Source organism: Lytechinus pictus, chromosome 9 (genome assembly GCF_037042905.1).
Source record: "Lytechinus pictus isolate F3 Inbred chromosome 9, Lp3.0, whole genome shotgun sequence".
Taxonomy (NCBI): domain Eukaryota; kingdom Metazoa; phylum Echinodermata; class Echinoidea; order Temnopleuroida; family Toxopneustidae; genus Lytechinus; species Lytechinus pictus.
This window is the reverse complement of record NC_087253.1, coordinates 19,553,265-19,557,621: the sequence shown is the minus strand read 5'-3', so window position 1 is coordinate 19,557,621 and position 4,357 is coordinate 19,553,265. Positions and strand designations below refer to the sequence as shown.

At 38.2% G+C, this 4,357-nt stretch overlaps 1 pseudogene; it reads left to right on the top strand.

The window, feature by feature from the left end:
- Positions 1-495: 495 nt before the first annotated feature.
- On the top strand, positions 496-4,089 carry LOC129267587 (adenosine deaminase AGSA-like; annotated as a pseudogene).
- Positions 4,090-4,357: the final 268 nt, after the last annotated feature.

Here is a 4,357-nt window from a genome sequence, read left to right as displayed (position 1 = left end):
GATTTGTTCTTTATCAAATGTTCTTCTTTCGTTTCTTTTCCCGCTTTCCTACCTTTTCCATTAAAAAATCGCATCGATTTCTTATTACTTTTCCCTTTCCTTTTTCTCCTTTCCTTTCCCATTCCCTTTCTTTCTCCCTCCTTTTACTTTTTCCCCGTTTTTTTATTTTCCCGGTGAAATCCGCCAGGGGGGGGGGGCAGCTTGCCCCCCTGCCCCGCTTGTTTCGCCACTGCATATATCAATAAGTGTTGTATTCTGTGTGTATATTGTGTGTGATTACTTCTAGTTTGAACTTTGCCGTCATTGTTTATTGGAAGGCCAAACCAGGGATTGAACCTCGAACCTCTGCATCAAATTTGTAACTTCCCCATCATGCAGACATCACAGTGTCCTTTCTAATTCTATGGTATACTAGTAGAGGCTATGCAAGGGGAGTTAGTAGCCTACATAAATCGAAAACGTTGTTTGTCTTGTCTTACTATTAGAATCTTCAACATGAATGGCGAGATGCTGCTCATCATCTTGTTGCTATGTGAGGCAGCGAAAGTGCAGTGCTATCCCATGTATCGTGAGACCAACTCGACCTACATGACCGAAATAAATGAGTTTTTAAAGAAAGAAGCCGGTGTCGTCGTTAGTTTGAGTCTCGTGCTTAACGTGAAAGAAAAAAAGCTGAATTATTTTCTACTCAGTGCCAAGAAAGGCGAGGTTTCACGAGGTTTCAAGACAACGTTTCCACCAGCCGTGAACTTTTTAAAGGGAAAACCCCTTGTTGAGAACAGCACGGTGTTCCAGATCATTAAACGAATGCTGAAAGGTTAGTGAGCAGAGGAACTTGTATTACATCACCATCCGAAGAAAAATCCATAGTCTATATTTCTTGGTTTCATTTGTTTGTTAAAAGATATTATGCACAGAGAGGGAGAGAGAAAGAAAGGGTGATAGGGCATCGAGGGGGGAGGGGCGGTGGCGGGTGAAAGATGTATGTTGTGTTGGGGGTATACGCCTATATCTTCAAGAATATGGTACAAATAAGCAATGAATGTCACGAAATAGTTTCTTTTCTATCATTTATTTATATAATTTTCAATTAAGTGCGAATAACTGAGTTATTTCATATCATTTTGAATAATTAGATGGACGAAGAACGCTTTGTCAACTTGTATTAGTTGATTGAGTGATTGCATTAATTCTTCTTCATTTCAAATAGATTGACAAAGTAAGTACAAAGCAATATATGGATAACAGAAATGAAAATTTCTACCTGTACAATATAGTTATTGTTCGCTTTTCACGGTTGATTTTCAACAAGTTATTTTGGTTAATATTAATGTGCAGGTGGTATTCTCCATATCCACGAGATTTCCATGGCCAATGCTAGCTGGGTGGTACAAAACATCACATACCTTCCGCATCTATACTACTGTGTTACCGACGATTATTATTCTTCCCTGCACTTCAACTTTTCGGCCACGCCCCCGTCTCAGAGCTCGCCATATTGCGTCACAGAGTGGATGTCTGTTGCCAGCGCGCGTGCGCAGATGGATGCCAAACTTTCCGATCAAATGTTAGTAGAAGACTTAGAGAGAGTTTCTTGAAAGGACTTTTCACGGAAACGTTTCATTAATATCCTTGTCCGAAAAGTTGTCAGATCGGAAAATTTTTCCGGCAACTAATGTCGATGAAATACTCTTTTAAAGAAGCGCAACGGTGGATTTTGTTTATAATTCTCCTTTTATATCCCATGTCTGATGAAGAGGACGAGACCAAGATAATTTAATTTGCCGAAGGAATTTCAACTATTTATTCGCCTTCTTAAAATTTACTTACTTTCATATTTCAAAAATTCCTAGGACATGCCACTTTAGGCCTTTAAATTATTTCTTGGCCCGATCAACATATTTTAATATGTTGGTCGGGTCAAGGAATGACTTAATTGTATTAAAATTCAATTAAGTATTTCTATGATAAGGCTGGTTAAATATAACAAACCTTGTATAAATGTATACATGTGTTTTCATTTTTTTTAATGTTTTCAAGAAACTGTTCCATTGCAGGTTACATCACAACATCACAATGGCTGCTCAAAATCCCGACGCAGCCTACCCCAATATTACAATGTCTTGGATGAGGTTCGGTACTGCTCTACACTCCCTAACCTCACTTTTTTTCACAACCTCGGCTTTTCGGTTATTTATGAGGCACAGTCTGGAACGGATGATCCGGGACAATGTTCAATTCGTCGAGATCCGAACCCTCTTATATCCGGTAATAATGCATAACAATAATAATAATAATAACGTCATATTTAACCCAGGGTAGTCACTTCAGTTCCGAAAACTGTTCTCGCAGCGGGCCCTGCTTAACGTGATGATGTTATTATCACCCCGGCTTTAGCACGGCTACCTTGATCGAGCCCTCAAGCATTCAATGAATTTCTTCCTACCCGGAGCACCGGGAACCCATTCACCTCACCTGGGTCGAGTGCAGCACAGTGTGGGTAATTTTTTGCTGACGGAAAACACGCCATGGCGAGGATTTGAACCCACGACCCTTTGTTTGAAAGGCGAGAGTCAGAACCTGTTGACCACGACGCACCCACACATTACATTAAATTAAAAAAACACTACATGACATTATAATCATGATCATAAATAAATGAATAAGAACAATTCGGGAAGTAAAACTATTCAAATGCAGCTTTTTTTTTTTTAGAATTCATTACGTTTCTCAAGGAAAGTGGTGAAATATGGAACTGTGACTAGGCTAGAAGTATTATGTAAGGTTTTTTTTTTAGATTGTACTCCACATTATAAACATTCCGTGGGATACACTAGCTGTGGGACATTTTATTCTTTGTAGCAGGGATAAACCTACACTCTATTTTTTTTTCTTTCAGCTTCAAGATCTGGATGGCTCGACTTCCATACAAGAACGCACCCTCCAGGAGTACATTAGGGTATTACAGGATTTCAAGAACCAGTATCCAGATGATTTTGTGGGAGGAAAGATTATACTTTCATCACTTCGGTAGGTTAATCAGGCTGTAATAATAATCAGCCCTTTATCCTGCACTCACAGCAGTGCATGAAACAGATTTTATACTGATTAAGCTATTACATTATTTCGAATGGCTATTTTCGGTCGTTTTGGGGTTGCTTTCGATTGTGTGACTGTAGTGTTACTTTCAATATGTGGATACTTAGTTAAAACACCAATTACTTAGCTGTATAGGATTCACCAAAACATTGCAAGAAATTAATGTAAGACATTTGAGGAAGTATGTGAGTGCGATGTGGAAGTTTTAATTATGTGTTTTTCAAGATTTGAATTGAACGTTTTTGTGGCTACCTTGGGTGAGGACTTCTGAAGTTTTGATAAAGATGGCAAAAGAGAAAGACAAAGAGAGAGGGGGTGGAAGGAGGGAGGTGGAGTGTGATAGAGAGAAAGAGAAAGAGAAAAAGAGAAGGGGGGTTGAAAATATCATGGGGTAACGTACTTTGAAGTCACATCCCAATCTTCTCCGATTAACACAAAAAATATTTACTTAACATTTGGAATTCAGAATTCTGATTTCACGTTAAACATGACGCATCAGACTTAGAAAATACCAAATAATGAAAAGTAGTTTGTAGGAAGTATCACTGGTCATGATTATTTTTTCATTTTTATTTTTATTTTTTTACTTTAAAAATCATATATGCTATGCTTTTGCCACAGCTGTTGAACAAATTTTGAATAATGTTTCCCTCTAATGTTAAACAAGTTGATTTGATTCATTTTGTGTCAAACTCTATTTTTGTTTGTTTACTTCCAGATACCCTATCAACAGAATTCTTGTCGAAGATCAGCTAAATCTCAAAATGGGCTTCTGGAAGAAGTACCCAGAATTCTTTGTGATCTTGTAGGAGAGGAAGACAGCGGAGGACCTTTGATATCTAATGCAACAATGAGCTTCTAACCCCGTCACAGCTTGGAGTGGATCTACCCTTCTTCTTTCATGCTGGCGAAACAGGTATCGCAAAGGATCTACAGATTATAGTATTAATGGTTATATTGCAAATAAAAAGAGCTCTCAATTCAAATTGAATTCAAATTTAAACTTTTTTCAAACATGATGCAAAACCATTATGAAAATGTACATGTATACAAGCAGAATATATTCGCTTCCAATGGAATTTTACACCTTTTTTTGGTCACAAGTGGACTCACACGGCACCCATAGGGCCTAAATAATTGCAAACTTTTACACCCCACGCACACACCCATGAACCCACACTCTTAATCCGACCATCACATATTTTCATCCACCTCGCGCACACACATTTAACCTTACACTATCGCACATGAACACACA